The sequence below is a fragment of the Mirounga leonina genome, unplaced genomic scaffold, assembly GCF_011800145.1.
Source record: "Mirounga leonina isolate KUSES-001 unplaced genomic scaffold, KU_Mleo_1.0 Mir_481, whole genome shotgun sequence".
In the NCBI taxonomy this organism is placed as follows: Eukaryota; Metazoa; Chordata; class Mammalia; order Carnivora; family Phocidae; genus Mirounga; species Mirounga leonina.
In genome coordinates this window covers 879456-900454 of record NW_023270773.1, presented here as the reverse complement: position 1 = coordinate 900454, position 20999 = coordinate 879456, and the positions used below count along the sequence as shown (strand labels likewise).

Below are 20999 nucleotides of genomic sequence, written 5' to 3'. Positions count from 1 at the left end.
TCTAGGTCATGGGCTGAGACAGGAAGCCCATGGGGCCTGTAGCTCCTGCATGTGAAGCACACCTAGCCATAACTCTGGCCCCTTGGTCCCAGGGTCTGGGAGCTGGGCTGCCTGCCTAACAGGGACTCGGGTTCTGGGCTGGCCCCAAGGAGCATCAGGAGAGGCAGATGGCCTGTTGCACAGGGCAGGAGTGGGGTCCCGGAGAGGGGAGCAGAGCTAGGCAAGTGTTGGGGGGAGGCAGTGGGACCCTGGTGCAGAAGTTCTCCTTGCTGTACTGTTTATCACAACGAAGCACACCCAGCCTTCTGGAATGGGGAAGACATTATTACCAGTCTACAGCTGAACAGTCACAGTTTCGAAGACTAGTCAACAGCAGTAGAAACATTTACAAGGGACGGTGGTAGTCTGACATAAACTGCAGACACCACGGTTCCAGTCGAATGGGGTAAGAGTACGTGCACGAATGTGTGGGTACATGTCAGGAGTGCCACCAGATGACCTCAGGGTCAGGGATGACACTGCCCCACCAGGGGTCTGGCCTCATCTAGAAGGGACTTAGCCCAGCAGGTGGCTCTCACAAGGTACCCTGTGGTTTCCCTGCAGGAGCTGGGACTGGCAGGATGGGCGTTGGGACATGCTGATCTCCCTCAAGACAGGTAAGTGACCTGGGCTTGGCCTGGGGATGTCCCCCTCTTTGCATAGGACAGAAGAGTGTCCCGGTGGGCCTGGCAGGTGTGACTGACAGAGGGATGGCCCAGGGTGGTGTATGCTTCCGGTCAGCCTCACTCTGGGGATGAGCCTGCAGTGGGGCTGACACTGGGATGTTGGCTGGATCTGATCTTCACCTATCTTGACTTGGATGCCTGCCATGCAGTGTCTGGTGTCAGCATAGCCTACCCAGCTTGGCTCTTAGCTCAGGTGGTCCCTCCTGCCCGGGGGAGACTAGAACTACCAGCTGGGGACAGACTGTCATGTGCTAGCCCATGGCCCTGGGTGTTACCAGTGTTTGTAGGTTTACCTGGTAGTCGCTCCTCCAGCGAGACTAAGGCATGGTGCCTGGGGAGTATGGCAGGGCTGGGAAGCAGTGTGGTCCCTGTGTCCCCTGGGTCCCTCTGAGTGGTGGGGAAGTACGTGCTGCTAGCACCTGGGCCCGTGAGAGTTTGCTGCGGTGGCTGCATTTATAGAGTGGCGATGGCTAAAGACAATGCCTCTGGTCATTCTTGTTCCTCCAGTATGGGTGCCCAGTCCCCAACCCAGCCATCTGCTCCTGCCCCACCGGGCGCTGTCTCTACGGGAGGCTTGGCCAACCCAGCCCTGTGGATTCTCAGTGGCCCCAAGGATCCAGTGTGGACGGCCTGGCCCAGCCAGTGCCATGCTGTGTGATGAGAAGACAGTGGCCACACACCTAGGAGCCCCCAGGCCTCCAGACACCTCAGTGTTCTGTGCCAGGGGCTGTAGGACAGGGAGGGACAGGGCCTGGCTCCTTCTTCCCTATTCCACATGACTGTGGGTGTGGGAAGCTGCCTGCTGGGCTAGTGGTAGCTATGCATCTGCTGCCACCTAGCGGTGTACCCCTGGGCCGATCAAGGTCAGGCCAGGCAGCTCAGTGGCTGGCTGTTGGGCTGGGGGAGGGGGGGCCTCTGGATTGGGATGAAGAGGCTCAGGCTGCATCCAGGGCTCAGAACGTGGCATTTCTTGTGGTATGGGTGACGTGGTATCTGGGGGTGAGGTTGGCAGGGTGCTGGCCCCTTCCCCTCTTAACTCCTGGTAGGCCAACCAGCCAGACACCAAACGATAGCTCTGGTCACAGGGTCTCCCTTATCCTGCCCGCTGCTCTTGCCCGGTCTCCCAGCATTGCTTGCTTGTTTCCTGTCCCTGTTTATCCCTTTCTACCTCCTTCTCCTGGTCTTCTCCCCGTTTTTCTCTGGTCTTCTCTGTGTCTCTCTCTGCGTTTTCCTCTCTCTTGTTTCCGTCCTGTCCTTCTTGAGTGTGGTGATTGATTATTCTTATCTGCTAAAGTGATTAACTATTCATGCCTGCCATGGGCACTGGAATGATAGCTGTGTTCTTCCTGCCATCTCTCCTCTGGGCTGGGACCATTTCACAAACTGGGAAGCAGAAGCTGGGCCCTGGCTAGGGCTTCCCTGCTCTGTGGGGACCCTGGGGTGTAGCCCTGACCACATCAAGAGGGAGATGGGGAGGGGGAGACCTGGGGACTAAGTTGGGATAGGGGCTGATGGCAAGCACCTGTGTATCTCCCATACTCACCTTCAGCCATTCGGTACCCAGTTGCTGAGCTCCATGTCAAATGCTGAGTGTTGTGACCCCATCACATCCCCTCGGGCAACCCCTGGCCTGGCCAAGAAGGCGGCAACAAAGAGAGAAAGGGGCCAACCGTAGAACTGCAAGCTGGTGATGAGAATTGCAGGGCTCCCTGAGAAGGGGGAGCCGGAAGGCAGTGCAGGGCTGTGGGTGCCCTTCATTGCAGCCATGCCAGCACTGATACCACCTCCTGGGGAGCCCCCCCTCCCCCAGCCTGGCCTTGCCCCGTGGCAGCCTTGTCATCAGCCTCCGCACAGCTGTGCTGAGCATGGCTGCGCTTCTGTGACCACTGGACCCGTGCTGGGGTTTTTTGGGGTTTTGATGTGTTTCTCAGTCATTGATGGGAATCTTTATTTATTTATTTATTTTTAAAGATTTTATTTCTTTATTTGAGAGAGAGAATGAGAGAGAGAGAGCATGAGAGAGGTGAGGGTCAGAGGGAGAAGCAGACTCCCTGCCAAGCAGGGAGCCCGATGCGGGACTCGATCCTGGGACTCCAGGATCATGACCTGAGCCGAAGGCAGTCGCTTAACCAACTGAGCCACCCAGGCGCCCATGGAATCTTTATTTTAAAGTATGAATTCTTCCCTCATCTGTGTGCCTGCAAGTTCTTTCTCAGTCTTTCAATTTTTGTTTATGATGGAAATTTTTATATTTTACGGTGAAATTCAATGAACGTTTTCCTTTTTTAGTTATTCCATTGTCCTTCCAGAGCACCTAATCAGGTAAAGGCGCCCCTATCTTTTCCTGAGGTATTTCTAGTTTAGTGTTTTACATTCAAGATTTCATCTATCTAGAATTTATTTTGACATAAATGTAGGTTGAGGATTTAACTTTATTTTTCACTTGTATCTGAACCATTTCTTTGTTTTTTTTTTTAAGATTTTATTTATTCATTCATTTGAGAGAGAGAGAGTGCACGAGCAGGGTAGAGGGGCAGAGGGAGAGGGAGAAGCAGACTCCCCACTGAGCAGGGAGCCCGACACAGGGCTCAATCCCAGGACCCTGGGATCACGACCTGAGCCAAAAGCAGATGCTTAACCAACTGAGCCACCCAGGCACCCCTGAACCATTTCTTTGACAAATTCTTTTTTTTTTTTTTAAAGATTTTATTTATTTATTCATGAGAGACAGAGAGAGAGAGAGGCAGAGGGAGAAGCAGGCTCCCAAGGAGCAGGGAGCCCGATGCAGGGCTCGATCCCAGGACCCTGGGATCATGACCTGAGCTGAAGGCAGACGCTTAACCATCTGAGCCACCCAGGCGCCCCCACCCCTGAACCATTTCTTGACTAACATTTTCTGTCACCAGAAGTTGGAAGCATCATGTAATGTGTCCTCAGGTTTGTGGTGCCCGTGGCAAGTGTCTAGCCCTTAGCCAGTGACCACTGCCTGATTAAAAATATCAGGTTGGAGCCTCCCCTTGATCAGTCTTTGTTATCAAAAGTCATGGTTATGGGCGCCTGGGTGGCTCAGTTGGTTAGGCGACTGCCTTCGGTTCAGGTCATGATCCTGGAGTCCCGGGATCGAGTCCCGCATCGGGCTCCCTGCTCGGCGGGGAGTCTGCTTCTCCCTCTGACCTTCCCCCCTCTCATGTGCTCGCTCTCTCACTCTCTCAAATAAATGAATAAATAAAATCTTAAAAAAAAAAAAGTCATGGTTATTCTGCACGTTTACCCTACATGTGCTTGTTGGAACCACTCTGTTGGGTCCCTCTCCCTGGGACTTCTGTGGGATTCACCTTAGGCTTCACTCTTTGGAGCCAATTGGTCCTCCCTGTGTGGGTCTGTGGCATGTCCTATGCCAGTCTCCCCATGTCTCAGGGCTCCCACAAGAGAGCCTGTCCCCCCTCTGAGAAAAGAGGTCCCTGCACGGTAGAGCCCCTCAGAAGCAGGGCCCCTGCTGGTGTGGCTGGAGAGCCTGGTGCCCGATTGCTGTTCTCTGTCCTGTGCAACTCTCAGCCAGGCATCCAGGGGCCTTTGTCATCAGACTCCTGTGTCATTTCCAGGTGGGCAGGTCGCCACAGGAGCCCCAATCCCTTTCCCAGCCCCACAGCCCGTGCTTCTCAGGCGAGGCAGGAGGAAGAACGTTCTGCACAGAGGACTTGGGCTCAGACCCTGGCTCTGCTCACCCTGTAGGCCTTGTGAAGGGCTTGACGCAGTTACGTCTCGGGCGCCGCACCAGCTTCCGGCTGTGCCATCCTTGTTCAGGGTGATTCACAGCTGCTGGTGTGGCCCGTGCAAGCAGGGCTAACCTTGTGAGGCCTATGGGCGAGATGGTGCTGTGCTGGCCCACACAGGCTCTCCTGGGCCGTCTCTGCAAGCCCGTGGTAGCATTTACCCCAGCCCTGCATTTCCCTGGGCTCCCAGCCCCCAGCTTATCTCGCCCGCAGGAAGGCTGCCCACTATCAGGTGGATAGATGGAAGTACCCCACCCCCCTGGCACATCTTGCCAGGTTGACTTTGCAGCTGAAGGGTTTGGTATTTCGAATATGCCTTTAGTTAAACTTTTTCTTTTCAAAATATTTTCACTCTCCGTGAAATCCTAATTAGGCCATTCATTCGTCTGAATGTACTTGCTGCTCTCTGCATTTTGCAAGATAATGAGGCTGCGAGATGCTGCCGCCCCCAAGCTCTCAGGGCCTTCACTTTCTGCCCCGGAGGGAGACGCCGGCACCTCTGTGGGCCATCCCTGCCTGTGGGATCTGGGCTACAGTGCCTGGGCGGTAGGGGGCACTGAGCGTACAGATGGGGAGATGGAGGCCTGGGCCACTCACAAGTCTGCGATGGTGTAGGTGAAGGGGTCTCAGCCCCAGCAAGGCCCACCCTTTACAAAGCAACATCCGCCTTCACCTCCTGTCACTCCAGGCTCAAGATCAAGGCCAAAGGAGGTACCTCCTAGATCCTGCTGGCCCGGGCTCCCCTGGGTGTGCCTGAGGGGCTGAGAGCAAGGGAGAGGCCACAAGACTGACCCGTAGATGCCAAATGACCATGGCACCAAAGGCCCCCATTTTGCTTTTTAAAGATTTTATTTATTTATTTATTTGAGGGAGGTGGGGAGAGAGAGAGAGAGCACACTCACAAGCGGGGGTGGGGAGCAGAGGAAGAGGGAAAGAGAGAATCTCAAGCACACTCTGGGATACCAGAGCCCTATGTGGGTGGGCTTGATCTCATGACCCTGAGATCATGACCTGAGCTGAAATCAACTTAACCGACTGAGCCACCCAGGCACCCCCACCTCCAGTTTCCTCTTTTTTTTTTTTTTTTAAAGATTTTATTTATTTGACGGAGAGAGAGTGAGCGAGAGAGCACAAGCAGGGAGGGGGCAGAGAGAGAGGGAGAAGCAGGCTCCCCGCTGAGCAGGAAGCCTGATGCAGGGATTGGTCCCAGGACCCCAAGATCACGACCTGAGCAGAATGCAGATGCCTAATGGACTGAGCCACCCAGGCGCCCATCCATTTTACTTTTTAAAATAAATTATAAGTATGTGCTTGTTTATAGAAAATGTAGAAGATACAGAAAAGAAGGAAAATGAAATCATACCTGTTGCGTCTGTACAGCCCAGCACTTTCTGTCCTCCCACAGGTTCCTGGGAGGTGATTTCCACATGTGCATGTTTAAGGGGGCTGGAAGTTGTGATCCCCACCCCGCACCCACCAGCATCTCCCATGTTGGTGTTGGGATGCTTGGCCAACGCAGAAGGGTGGGTGCCCTATTTCCAGGTAGTACTTGCGGTTGACTATGCTGGTCCTGCTTCTCTGGGGCACACACACCCATGTCAGGCCCCCTCTGTCCCTGGGGCCTGTGTGCCCCTCAGCTAAGAGCTCAGAAGGACATCTCATCATGGACTCAGGCTATTTGCAGTTCTCTACCATCAGGGCCGCTGCAGTAAATAACTTTTGCTCAGAGCTGTTTTTCTACATTGAAACACCTTGGGCTTGATCTTGAGGTTCAGGCACTGCTGGGGTGTGTGTGTGTGTGTGTGTGTGTGTGTGTGTGTGTACGCACACGCATCCTCATGCTGGGGACAGAGCCTTGGTGGGAGCCATCAGATGCCAGCGAGACCTGAGAGAGTGGCCTAAGGGTGGGCCCTGTGACAGCCCCTCTCCCAAGAGATAGCTAGGCCCACTGTCTTCAGACAGCCCACCCAGGGCCCTGCATAGGACACAGACCCCAGGAAGGGAGGAACACCTCCAGTGAGGCCCCCACCTCACCTCCTGTCCCCTCAAGCGTGAAATGGGAGCCCAGGTGTCCCAGCAGGCGTCTGTGAGGTGACCCCACTCCTGGTGCTGTGCTGAGGGATGCGGGTGATCAGGAGGCTAGGCTGGTCCCCTGGCTCTGTGGGCATTGCACACAGTGGGTGCTAGGGCCTCCCCTTGGCCCTCGGCCTCTGCTCCCACCAGGCTGTCTCACGCGTACTTCCTCACACCCAGACTGATGCCCAGGGTATCTGGAGGCCAACACTCCCACAGATGATTACCTCCAAGGTGAGTCATTCGGACCCTTGCGGAGGGCACACTGATGGTTCTGTAGTAAGAGTCGAAGCTTCAGTGAGGAGTCTCCTCTGCACACAGTTGGAGGCCCAGGGCTCAAGGCACCTCAGCACCCTGACCCTGTCCAGAGGACCATGCTGGGGGAAGGGCTCTAGGGCTCTGAGAGTGTCAGCCGTGCCCCTCGGAGCATACCATGGGCTAGCCAGTTCACCCACCATGGGTGAGCGTGGGATCCAGAAGACCTGACAGGGCTGAGAGGGAAACGGGTGGGAAGGGGAGGGGTGCAGGAGGAAGGAAGGGCAAGGATGTAGGAGTATAGGAGACAGGGCAGGTAGGGCTGCAAGGGGAGGTAGGGGTGCAAGGAGGCAGAGGTATAGGGGAAAGTGGGGCTTTAGGGAAGGTGGGAGTTCAGGGGAAGGAAGAGGCAAGGCTATAGGGAGAGGGAAGTCTGCTAAAGAGGGTAGGGAATAGGGGAAGTGAAGGTACCAGAGAGAAATGGAAATACAGAGTGGAGGAGCAGGGATGCAGGGGGAAGTAAGGACAGGTGTGCAGGGGGAGGCAGGGATGCTGAGGTCAGGAGAGAGGCCAGCAGGTGGTTGAAGGTCCCAGGTTCAGGCCCTGTGATACTATTTTTTTTTTTTTAAGATTTTATTTATTTATTTGACACAGAGAGACACAGCGAGAGAGGGAACACAAGCAGGGGGAGTGGGAGAGGGAGAAGCAGGCTTCCCACTGAGCGGGGACCCCGACGTGGGGCTCAATCCCAGGGTCCTGGGATCATGACCTGAACCGAAGGCAGATGCTTAATGACTGAGCCACCCAGGCGCCCCCTGGGATAGTATGTTCTAAGTACCCTGGCCACATGCTGAGCCTTCTGAGGAGAACTGGAGCTGGGAAAGGGGGCTTTCCTGAACACAGCATGGGAGGGCAGGTGTGGGCTCTGGGATTCCTGAGCCTCCCACCCCCCTCATCAGTGGGCACAGGCGGCCAGCCTCACCTGTCACCTCCTGCCCAGGGTGAGCGGCCGGTTTATTGCCACCCAGGGAGGCAGGTGACCTGTCCAGGGCCCCAGAGGGTGCAGGGCCATAGCTAGGACCACAGCTGGGTCAGGGACTTGTATGGGACCAAAACCATCTTTTCTCTTGGGCCTCCCAGCATGGGGGTAGGGAATTATGATGGGGAACTGAGGCTCAGCAAGCAGAGCTGGGCCCTGCTCCCAGGCCTGCCCCAGGCAAGCACATCTTCTCTTTCCAGGTGTCTTGGTGACAGTTCTCTGGCATTTGCCTGTCTGTAGGGAGCTATTGGTTATGATGAGACTATTTCAGTATTTGTATTTGAAGAAATAATTTTAGACGTTTCTTTGCCAAACCTTTGAAACTGGGCATTAGTTAATTTTTAATTAAGCCTTTATGCTTGTGAACTTTTGTCTTTATGAAAGGGCCAGGACATCCAGAGGTGTAGTGAGGGTGGGGGTAGGCAATGCCCCAGGGCATGGTGCAGGGAAGGAGGCCATCTGTGACTATGACACAGGCAGCAGCCTTGTGCCCTGTAGGAACCCTGGGCCCTGGCACGTCCCCTTGCTCCTGGTGACTCTGTGCCCCTCCTCGGACTCCACTGCTCAGAGCATCCCCACAGTTGATGGGCAGGAGGAGTGAACCTCAGACAAGACCCCGGGTCCGAGAACAGCAGTCTTGGGCAGGGCCAGGGGGCTGGGTGGGAGTGGAGGGGTGTTTGCTGTCCCCTTCCCTGCAGCTGGTAGGGGCTGCTTCAGCCAGGGCAGGGGAAGCTCTTGAGCTGGGCCTGGTTCTCTTGTTCACTCCTTCAGCAAATATTTATCTGGTTTCTCCTGCCATGAGATGCCCCATGGCCTCCAGGATACAAGTCTGGTCCCTGTCACACTGGCAGCCCCGCTCCTTGCTGCACCCACCTCCAGACTCAGCAGGCTATGCCTGGGTGAGGGTCTCTGTGGACCCACTCCCTGCATCGTTCTAGATGCAGAGATGCCCTCAGCAAGGCGGCATTCTCCTGAGCCTTCAGGAGCCCAAGGCAGTCTTTCTCCTGACATTTCTCCAGTTTTTCACAAAAATCAGCCTCCCTACAGAACACAGGCCCGGGTTCCTCAGTGCAGCCCAGGCCTGGGAGCCACAGTGCTCTGTTGGTCTAGATGCTGTTTTCCGGCTGTTCATCCTTGCTTCCTTCTTGCAAAGAAATGAATTGAGTACCTGTCACGTGCCAGATGCTGTGCTGGCTGCCATGCAGCAGAGGCCAAGGTGGTCACTTTCCCCAACACCCCCTCACCTTTGTTACCATATGTGGCAGCAGGTGAGGGTTCGGATTTGTTGTGTCGTTTGGCCCATGCAGAGGCCTAAAAGCTGGTGACAGAACTTCACAGTGTGATCCTGGACTCACAGGTTAATTTTCTGTAACTTCTTTAAGTCCTGTCCTCTCTGAACTACATCTATGAGAAATTTCTATTTCTGGCATGTGAGAGGTAGTCAGAAATGCATTGGTCATTTCGACGGGAATCTTGGTTTGGGGACTTAGATACCTATGTGCTAACTTATTTTAGGTTTGTCCTAGATTATTCATATTCATTCATTTTTTTTTAAGGTATTCTGGAATCATTTATGTTGTTGATTCTCTCTGTTAGAAATTGTCTGGGTATTACTCCTGGGAGAGCTTTAGAAATAGAAAACAAGGTGCTCGTTGCAAGGATGTTTTAGCGTTTTTCATTCAGCTCTGGTGCACTCGTATTCATAGTCATTCTTTATTGTTTAATAATTATTTAAAGCTGTGAATTTGCCTCTGAGTATAGCTTTGGCTATTTCCCCCCCAGCTTATTGAGTTATAATTGACATATAACATTGTGTGAGTTTACGGTGTACAGTGTGATGATTTGGTACACATATGTATTACAAAATGTTTGCCACAATAAGATTAGTTAACACATCCTTCATCTCACATAAATTGTCATTGTTTATTGTTATGGTGAGAACATTAAACATAGCAACTTCGGAGCGCCTGGATGGTTCAGTCGTTAAGCGTCTGCCTTCAGCTCAGGTCATGATCCCAGGGTCCTGGGATCGAGCCCCACATCAGGCTCCCTACTCAGCGGGGAGCCTGCTTCTCCCTCTCCCACTCCCCCTGCTTGTGTTCCCTCTCTCGCTGTGTTTCTGTCTGTCAAAATAAATAAATAAAATCTTTAAAAAATAAATAAATAAAAAAATAAATAAACATAGCAACTTCTCTCATAGCAACTTCTAAGTATACAATACAGTATTGTCAATTATAGTCACCATGCTGTACATTAGATCCCTGGAACTTATTGTATAACTGAAAGATTATCCCCTTTGACCTGCATCTCCCCATTTCCCCTACCCTTCATTCCTGACAAGCACCATTCTACAACCTATATATTTTTATGTATGATGTTTGAATATACTTTTCACTGTTTCTAAATAGTCAGCTTGGTATGCTTAAATTTTTGTCTTTTATCTATTTATTTAAAAGAATGTTTTGCACATTCTAAGAGCCACAAGATGGCTTTTTTAAAATTTCTATTTTTTGGTAAAATACACAAAATTTACCATTGTAACCATTCTTCAATGTCTGGTTCTGTATCATTAGGTATATTCACATTGTTGTGCAACCAATCTCCAAAACTTTTTCATCTTGCAAAATTGACACTCTGTATCCATTAATGAACATTAATGAACCCATTACCCCCTCTCTCCAGCCCCTGGAACCACCATTCTACTATGTCTTTCTGTGAATTTGACTAATTTAGATGACTCATAAAAGTGGAATAGTACAGTATTTGTCTTTTTATGATTGGATTATTTCACTTAGCATGATTTCTCAAGATTCATCATGTTGTGGCATGTGTCAAAATTTCCTTCCTTTTAAAGGTGGCATACTCTTCCATTGATAATAACATTCCATGGTCCATAAGTGTGTATCACATTTTGTTTATCCATTCATCTATTGGTAGACACTTGAGTTGCTTCACCTTTTGGCTATTGCGAATAATGCTGTTATGAGCATGAGTGTAAAATATCTCTTCAATCATTTGCTTTCAATTCTTTTGGGTGTATACCCAGAGGTGGAATTACTTGATCATACAGTGATTCTATTTTTAACTTTTTGAGGAACCACCATATTGATTTTCTTTTTATGCCATTTTACATCCCACTAACTGTGCACAAGAGCACCAGTTTCTCCACGTCCTTACCAAAACCTGTTATTTTGTGTTTTTGAGAGTAGTCATCTAATGGGTGAAGGTGACATTTCACTGTGCTTTTGATTTGCATTTCCCTAACATTAGTAATATTGGGCATCTTTTCATATACTTCTTGGCCATTTATGTATCTTCTTTGAAGAAATGTGTGGTCAAATATTTTCCCCGTTTTTAAACTGGGTTGTTTGTTTTTTGTTGTTGTTGATTTGTAGGAGTTCTTTATGTATTCTGGATGTTAATCCCTTATCAGGTACATGATTTAAAAATCTTTCTGCCATTCTCTGCATTGCCTTTTTACTCTGTTGATTATGTCATTTGAACAAAAGTTTTCAATTTTGATATAGTTTGATTTATCTATTTTTACTTTTGTTGCCTATGCTTTTGCCATCATATCCAAGAAATCATTGCCAAATCCAACATCACAAAGCTGTCCCCCTATGTTTTCTTCCAAGAGTTTTATAGTTTTAGGTCTTCTATTTAGGTCTTTGATGCATTCTTAGTTAATTTTTGCATATGCTATAAAATGTTGTAACTTTATTCTTTTCCATGAGGATATCCAGTTTTCCTAGCACCATTTATTGAAAAAACAATTATTTCCCCCATTGAATGGTCTTGACAGCCTTGTAAAAAATAGTTGATCATATATATATGAGGATTTCTTTGTTTCTTTTTTTTAAAGATTTTATTTATTTGACAGAGAGAGACACAGCAAGAGAGGGAACACAAGCAGGGGGAGTGGGAGAGAGAGAAGCAGGCTTCCCGCGGAGCAGGGAGCCCAATGTGGGGCTCCATCCCAGGACCCTGGGATCATGACCTGAGCCGAAGGCAGACACTTAACAACGAGCCACTCAGGCGCCCCTATGAGGATTTATTTCTATTCTATTCCATTGGTCTATATGTCCGCCTTTATGCCATGACCACACTGTTTTCATTACTAAAACTTTGTAATAAATTTTGAAATCAGGAAGTGTGAGACCTCTAACTTTGTTCTTTTTTATGATTGTTTTAGCTGTTCAGGATCCTTTCAGATTCCATATGGATTTTAGGATGGAGTTTTCTATTTCTGTAAAAAATGCCATTGGAATTTTGATAGGGACTGAATTCGATTGGTAGATCACTTTGGGTAATATTGACATCTTAACAATATCAAGTCTTCCATTCTATAAGCATGAAATGTCTTTCCATTGGTGTAGGTAGATCATCTTTAATTTCTTTCAGCAGGGTTTTGTAGTTTTCAGTGTGCAAGTGTCTTTCTTCACCTTAGTTAAGTTTATCTCTAAGTTTCTTGTTCTTCTTGATGCTATTGTAACTGAAATAATTTTCTTAATTTCCTTTTCAGATTATTCATTGTGAGTGATTTCTGTTTATTGATTTTGTACCCTACAACTTTATTGCTTTATTAGTTCTGAGGGTGTGTGTGTATATGTCTGTGTGTGTAATCTTTAGGATTTTCTACATTTAAGATCATATTATCTGCAAACAGAATTTCACGTCTTCCCTCCCCATTTGGATACCTTTTATTTCTCTTTCTTGCCTTACTGATCTAACTAAGATTTCTAATAGAAGAGGACTTGAACAAAAGTAGCAAAAGCAGCATCCCTGCCTTATTCTTGATCTTAGGAGAAAAGCTTTAACTCTTTCATTATTGGGTGTGATGTAAGCTGTGGTGTATGTGTAGTATAATGTGTAGCATGTAGAGTATGATGTCTTTTTTATGTATGCTTGTTATCATGTAAAAGTGTTTCTTTCTATTCCTAGTTTGTGTTTATATCATAAAAGAGTGTCGAATTTTGTCAAATGTATTTTATGCATCAATTGAAATTATCATTTCCCCCCATTATTTTGTTAATATACAGGGTATTATGTTGGTCGATTTCTATATGTTGAGCCATCCTTGCTTTCAGGAATAAATCCCACTTGGTTATGGTGTATAATCCTTTGCATATACTGCTGAATTCAGAATGCTGGTGTTTTGTTGAAGATTTTTACATCAGTTTTCACAAGGGCTGTTGATCCATAGTTTTCTTTTATGGCTTGGTATCAGGGTAATTCCAGCCTTGTAGAATGAGTTAGTAAATGTTCCTTTCTTATCGATTTTTGGGGACAGTTTGAAGATTTATGCTAACTCCTCTTTGAGTATTTGTTAGAATTCACCAGAGAAGCCATCTGGTCCTGGGCCTTACTGGGAGGGTTACTTACTGATTCAATCTGCCTGCTAGTTATTAGGTCAGCTCAGGTTTCGTTTCTTCATGGGTCACTTTTGGTAGATTGTGTGTTTTTAGGAATTTGTTCATTTCTTCTAGGTTATGCAATTTGTTGGTGTATAATTGTTCATAGTATTCTCTTATAATCCTTTTATTTAAAAAAATTATACAGAGAAGAGACATACTGAACACAAGAGAGTGGGGTGGGGTTTTTTTTTTTACATTTTTCAAGTTTATTTTTTATTTTTTTAAGATTTTTATTTATTTATTTATTTGACAGAGAGCGAGTGAGAGAGGGAACACAAGCAGGGGGAGTGGGAGAGGGAGAAGCAGGCTTCCTGCTGAGCAGGGAGCCCGATGTGGGGCTCGATCCCAGGACCCTGGGATCATGACCTGAGCCGAAGGCAGATGCCCGATGACCGAGTCACCCAGGTGCCCCTCAAGTTTATTTTTAAGCAATTGAATTTGTAAAATTAAGGTAGCTAAAAACGTTCCTTCGTTTTTCTTCATTTTTTTCAGTTTCACTGAGTATAATTGACAAATTTGTAGGCTACTTGGTGTGTACGTCATAGTGGTTGGATATACGAATACATTGTGAAAGAATTCCTGTGGTCTAGTTAATGAGCACATCCATGATGTCATATCTTCTGTGAGTTTGTGTGTGTACGTGAGTGTGTGTGTGTAGTGTTTGGGTTTGTTGTTATTTTTGGCTTGGTTGGACTTTGTTTTGTGTTTCATGGATTCACACCTAATCTCTCTTTTTTTTCATACCTAATCTCTTACACTCATCAATCCACAGATCCACAGATATCTTGAGACAGTAAAAACACTCCCCACAGGCAGCTTGCAAAGGATGGCTAGGGACAGCTGAAGTCATCTTAAGGCACGCAGCGTATCCAGGCCTTGCTGGAAAATACGTTTCAACCCCTCAGCAACCCTTGTTCCCCGAGGCATGTGGTCTGGAGCTTCTGCCTATGGTGGGGTGACACCCAGGTGAAATACCCGGTTAGCCTGGACTTCTCTGGGCAGTCCAGGGCTCCTGGCGAGCCCTGTTTGCTCCCTCCCAGGAGCAAAGGAAAGATCCATCATGTGAATGGCAAATCATGACTCTGAAAATCCAGGAATTTCACCATGAAGTTTCCTTAAGGAATTTCAGAGCGAGGTTAACTTTTTTAGAGATCTCAAGGTAAGGAAGCCAGGCATCCTGTTGAACAAAGCTGTCAGCTAGTCCTGGCCGTAAAAGAGTGTCTGCAGCACAAGAGATGATGAGCGGGCAACAGGATGTACAGCTGACATCTGCGGATGGACGGTGTCCAGCCCCTCTGGGATGTGGACAGCCTGGCGGAGAACGAGCGCTCCGGGGAATGTTCGCCCCGCCAGCAGGTCAGGCCAGGCGCGTGCCTCCTTCCCACACCACAGAGCCAGCCTCGAGCACTTAGGAAACGGGTGTGTGTGTGGGGGATACCTCAGCCTACCAAGAGTGAATCGTAAAATGCCAGAAATAGACACATCCACCCTTTTCTGAGCTGGTGTTCTGGACAGGAAGCTTTGATTCTGACCTGTACGCTGACAAGCCCGCTGGAGGCCTTCTCTCTTGAGGGTGGTTTCTGCCCGTTTTGAGAGCGCCGCTCTGCTTTTTCTGCCTTGGGGAATTTTTATTGTGTGGAAGTTTCGTCTTGGGATCTAGTTTCCACATCTCTTGCCTTCCCTCTTTCATCGACTTCTTGTCATTTTCTGCTGCTTTGGAAGGACTGGCCTGAGTTTGCTTTCTGCTACCCCACTATGTGCAGATTTACTGCGGCAACCCGTGTGCCGTTCCCCGCCTCTGCCCATGGGGGCCTCGTCATTTATGATCACTCCCTTCCATTACGGTCTGTTCCCAGTTCATCAGTTCAACACTGCCTTCGACCTTTCGAGGACACATATCAGCTATTCCCTAGTACTTGTGCTAATAAGTGTGCTAAATATAATTTAGCGAAAAGTGACTCTCTCCAGGAGGATTTGCCCCGGCATGCTGGTGTGCTGTGCTGTGGGCAGTTCTCTGCTGGCTAGGTGCTTCTGTCCAGGGTCCGTGGCCCAGCCGCCCTCACCTGCCACAGAGAGACTTGGTGTGGACCAGAGGCTGGAGCCACTCGCAGACTGTGGTGTCACAGACAGGCCTGGCCTCAGAGGTCTTGATGGGGGGCAACCTTGCAGGTGTTCAGGACAGTAACAGGGTCTGTGTTAGGATGCTGACCCTTACCAGGGCCCACAATGGCTAAGGAGCGCTCTGCCTACCTTCCCCTCCTGCAACGAGGACCTGTCAGGACTTTCAGGCCACCCACCACCCATTTTCCAGTGGGGCAGGTGAGGTCAGGTCCCATGGGGCAGCTATGGTGAGCTCAGCAGCAGCCACACAGCGTGGATGGGTGTGGGTGTGCCTGTGGGTGCATCGTGCGTCCCCGTGGGTGTGTGCGTGTGCTTGTGGGGGTGGCTGCCACATGTACCTGCAGGTGAGTTTTGGGAGGTCCCCAAACTGTACGCATGCCTTCTGCAGTGTTCCCACCTCCTTCTGGCAGGGATGGGACACACAAACAAGTCCAGCTCCCAGCAGGCGCTCATGGCATGTGTGGGTGGGGGGCGGGGAGTCGGAGGGGACACTGCAGGGCCTAAAGTCTGTGCTGGGTGGGGGTGGGGTGGAGCCCCCTGCCCTTTCCCACTGAGTAATTTGCATATAAAAGGGGGGAGTTTGTTACTGGCTGGAGGTTGGTAGTGTCTGGACTTGTTGCCATGGGCACTCCTGAGCTTCAGGAGCAGCTGAGCTGGCTCCCAGCCTGGAGAGGGGGTTAGGAGCAGCAAGGCTGGTGTCCAGCTAAGCTTCTGGGAGGGAAGGGATGTTCCTGGGGCCCGGGAGAAGCCTGAGCTGGCCATGGTCAGCTGCTTGTTGACCCTGGACAAGAGCAGACTAGAGGGGACCTGGCCCTTGCATGCTGTGGGCCAGGAGCAAGGCTGGAAGGGCCTGGAACCTCCCTCCCCAGGGCATACACTGCTCTCTCGCCCACACTCACCTCTGACCCATCCAGAACCGGATGGCCCCAGCCACCCTACCTCTGCCCATGGCAGCTGGAGGGCCTTCCTGCCACCTGTGGTGCTTGTTGGCCCTGTCCCAGGCACTGGGCTGTGGGCGCTGTGCTGCCAAAGTCCGGCGGAGTCTCCCTCCTTGAGTCCCCAGTGTTGTTCCTGCTGAGGGAGGGAATGAGTGGCCAATTTCCGTACACATCTCACTCTTCCCAGAGAACTGCCTTCTGGAGGCTGAAGACAGTCCTGCTGAGCCCCAGGACCCCATCTCCCTGGATGGCAAGAACCTGGGCTGGGCTTTGTTGGGAGCCCCCTTTGCTATAGGCCCCACCACACCCTCCCTCCCAGGGCTGTGGAGAAAATTGCCCTGGTATTGCTGATGATGGGCAGGTACATTGGTGCCTGCAAGCAGCTAGGGGGAATTTGACGGGAAAAGCAGGCAGGGAGGGTGAGGCGAGGGTGTTAGGGGGTGCTTGTTGACTCAGAGGGGCACTGCCATGTCAGGGTTGGCCCCTTGGCAGCCTCCCCGGGACCTGCGTAGATCTGCCCACAAAGAGACTGATCTCTCCTGGGGCCAGCTCTGCCTCGTGCTGTTGCCCCGGGGCCGTGACCCCCCACCCCAGTGGCTTAGTTAGCAAAGCTGCAGTGGGTCAGGCTGAGGTTGCTTGGGGAGGGCTGCCCGGGCAGGGCGCCCGGCATGCAGGGGCACTGCCAAGTGCCTGGTCAGCAGCCGTCAGGGTGGCAGGGACCCACAGGCGGGGATGGGGAGGGGTTCCAGGGCTGGGAGCCTGGTAGGGTGAGCTAGGGCCCTGACAGGGCAACCTTGCTGGGGTGTGGGGAGGAGTGCTCTGTGCTGGCTTCCATCACCAGGCCCGCATTGCCTTCAGGGTCTCCTCTCCCCTACCCTGGAGCCAACTACACCACAGCCGGTTCCTCTTGTCCAAGTCTGTCTTGAGGTTGTGGCGGCAGCAGGCCCGCCCCAGGCCACACAGCTGGGCCAGCCAGCTGCATTCTCCCCCGGGCAGGCAGGCAAAGACAGGGACCCCCTACAGCAGGGGAAGCCAGGCGAAAGAAGCAAGGGACGGCGCGCTGGGGTAGGCCTGGATGCCATGCGCAGCCCCCTCAGCAGACCTGGTGCCAGACTTGTTGTCATCTGACCTGTCTGCCCCCCAAGGACTTCTTGTGTCCAGTTCCCACTGGGTCCTGAGCCTGGTGGCTCAGTTCCCATCAGGTGGGAGTTTTCCCCACTGCCAGTGCCTCTTCCTCTTATCTAGGCAGAGTGTGTTCCTTGTCAAAATGATGGGAAAGATAGGGAAAACCGCCCAGACTCTAGCTGACAGCTGTGGGGCTCATCCCAGGGACCCTTCTGTGGGCAGCTGGGGCAGGTGGCACTGGGGTGGGGGGGATCGGTCCCAGCTGCTAATCACCAGGCTCTGCAACCCGAGAGGGGGGTGGCTGGGCTGAGGGGCCCTGCCTCACCCCCCAGAGGCTTATTGGCCACAGGCTCCTAGGGGCTGCACTCCCACTGCCCCTCAAAGGGGCTTTGTGCCACCACAAAGAGGCTCTGTCCCTCACAGAGAAGCCTGGGTGTTGCCATGGTGACAGAGGGGGCCAGGAAGAAGGGGGTCCACCGTCTTGGGGGGGAAAGGGCGTTCCTAGTGTACACAGGCCAGTAGCCAGTGTGGGTGACTGCCATACTCGTCCTGCTGCAGCCCTTGGCCTGGCTAGACAGCCGCCGCAGCTGTGCTTTAGTGGGGCTATCTGGACATTTCATGGACACCTTGGCCCCTTGGTAGGGGCTGAGCTCCCAGGCTCTGGTGCCAGTCAGGGCTGTCTGCTTCTGGTCCCAGCCTGGCTTTGAGTGTCAGCCCCCTCCTCGGGAATGCCTTGGTCCCTGTGCCCACTCCAGAGTGTGGTAGGGTGGGGCTCTGAGCCTGGGCCCTCATAACCGCCCCACCATGCTGCTCTGCTGTCCTTGAGATGGAGTGTGGGGGAGGGGAGTGTGAGCCTCTGCTGGGAAGGCGGAGGAGCCACTCAAGGTGTCTTGGTGGCATTGGCCTTGGAAGCAGCCGGCCAGCCCACCCCACACAGTAGGATACCCTGGGGCTTGACCCCTCCCTTGCCCCCCAGTTTCCCCTCTCATGGCCAAGGTAGAGTGGCTGGGCTGCTGGTGCAAGCAGAGAGGGCACTGTGACTGCCAGGCCCCACCCTCCTCATCTGGAGCCCCATGGCTCCCCAGCCCTGGGGCCTTGGGCCCTTGGGGTGCCCCTGGGCTGGCTGCTACAGGGACCGCTGAGGAGTGAATCCTTGCTGCCCATACCCCACACTCGGAGCCTGCAGGGTATCGCTCTGGGACTGTGGCTCCGGCTGGAATCTGGGTCAGGTGCAGGAGGGATAGCAAGGGGGCTGCCCTGAATCCCAGCCTGGGGCCTGGGGGAGAGCTGTCCATCCCCATCCCATGAGTTCTGATAGAGGCAGTTCCCAGGGAACCAAGGAGACTTGGTGACTGAGACCTCTCCCAGTGGGAATCCCAGGCCACCCCTTTAGGTGCCTCTGGTGGTGGCTCCCTGTGGCTCAGGCCTCCCACCGAGGAGGGGGCAGCAGCTGGGATATTCACCTGTCTCTGCCTGCACTCCTGCCAGAGTGAGGCCTGTCTCTGCCCTGTCTGGCCTGCGCTCCCAGCTCCAGGCTCTCAGCTCCCAGACCTCAGGCGCCCTGGGCCCCTACAAGTGTCCCTGCCTTGACTTGACCCTGAGGCTCCTACATCAGTACCGCCCCCAGCCTCTGGTCGTTCTGGACCACTTGGCCTAGGGCACCCCATTGGCACAGGGGAAGAGCCCCCCCCCCAGACTGTTCTCCCTGCACATGCGAGTGTGATCATCAGACGAGTGCTGCTGCTTATCCATGTGGACAACCTGGGGGCAGGTCACTAAGGGGCCATCTGTCCCCGCCCCCACCCCCATCACGGCGTCTGGTCCCTTGCAACGGGGGTGCCTCCTCTGCTGGGGAAATCTAATTTCCAGGCTGAATCCAATTACCATTCTGTCAGCTCCCTGAAAGTCCCTCTGCTTCCCTCAGCCCACGGGTGGCACTGCCTAGGCCCCTGGGGAGCTGAATTCCCAGGCCTCCTCCTTCACTTGCTGCTTTTCTGTCTCTTCCTTACCTTCAATTGTAGCAGTAACTCGGCGCCTCCCTGAACACTGGCAACACTGGTGGGTGCAGAACTCTGCTACCCAGGGTGTCTCAGTGACCTGAGACGCATCTCCTTGTAGTCAGGACGTGGGCACACTTGCTGGTTTCCATGCTCATTGCTTTGCATCTTATGTCTCTGGCCACATCCCTTGTTTATAGCCTTTACACAGTTAGAGTTGAGGTTCTGTTTTTTTCTTATTGATTTGCAAGAGTGCTTTAGAGATGAAGGGTGTCACTTTACTGCTGGTTGTCACAAAGACCTGATCCCAATGTGTCGATTGTCTTTTGGTTGTCTTTATATCTTTTTCTCCCACCTTCTATTATGGAAAATTGCAAATGCACGGAAGTAGAGGGGGCTGGTGTGATGCCTCCCCGTGTGCCCCTCACCAGCTTCTGCCGTGATGAGGTCAAGGTCTAGAAGAAAAGCCATTGCCTGTCTTTCGTCTGAAACACGCCCTGCATATGTTACTGTAAACGGTGTCACTTTAAAACCCAAACCAAAACACCATAACCACAGTCCGTGACGCTGTTTTGGCGGGGGATGTACAGAAATGCTTGGTTCTCACAAAGTTGAGCTGCTCTGTCTTTCCTTGGCAGTTTGTCCCACTGCTTTGAGGTTAAGAACAGCCTCCTCCCGCCCAGACACCCCAGGCCTGACACTGACTTCCGAGCAACACTGTGGTCCTGGCGGGGATGGACAGACCCGGACTCCGCCCTGTGTGAACTCCCCGGCCCAGGCCTCCTGCTCCAGCCTTGGCTCAGTGCCCATCCTTCTGGGCTGGCCAGAAGCTGTCCCTGCAGCTGCGGGCACTGTCTGACCACAGTAGGGGTGACAGGGTAAAGACGGGCCCCCGTGAGGCCTGGCCAGCCGTGCTGGGAGCAGGTCACCATGCTGGCAGCATTCAGGGTGGGGGATGCGATGCCCTCCCAGGCGAAGTGGGCTTTGGAGCCAGCAGGCCAGGGTTCTGCTTCTGCTCACACCACTTCCCTATCCAGATGGGGGGCGGGGGCAGGATGAGGTTCGCCCAGTGGCCAGTCCTCTCTTCCCTCTTGGGGACAGCTGGCCGTGTGCCGACGGATGGCCGGCGAGGAGTCGGGACTGGAGCCCAGGCCTCCTGCCTGCCTCCCCCTGCCGGCCTGACCCTTGGGAAATTCCTCTAATTCCTCAACCCAGATTGGACTCGGGCCCCGTAATTTGATTTTCTGGAGCAGGGTTTGGCTGGACTCCTCGTGAGGAAGAATGTCTGGGTCAGCAGGAAGACGTCAAATGTGGGTTTAGGTTTCAGGGGAAGGCTCGGCATCTCCCCCTAGCTCCTCTGGTGGTGCCTTTGCTTTCCTGGTGGACCGAGTGTTAGCCACAGTTGTGCCCCAAAGTGCTCAGGGTCCACGCTCCCCCTGCCCAGCAGCATTTCAGAGCCTTGTTCTTATCTGCCCGCCCACCCACTCATCCACCCATCTCACTCTCCACCCACCCACCACCTTACACCCATTCACCTGC

General features: G+C 52.1%; 1 protein-coding gene across 6 annotated transcripts in view; it reads left to right on the top strand.

Moving 5' to 3' along the window:
- The window catches only part of ARVCF (ARVCF delta catenin family member), a 50634-nt gene that overhangs the window by 4299 nt on the left and 25336 nt on the right, over nucleotides 1-20999 (top strand). For all 6 annotated transcript variants that reach the window (XM_034989135.1, XM_034989134.1, XM_034989137.1 and 3 more), the window contains exon 2: nucleotides 604-656. The gene's annotated coding sequence lies outside the window, so the exon portion shown is untranslated. The remainder of the gene's footprint in view (nucleotides 1-603; nucleotides 657-20999) is intronic.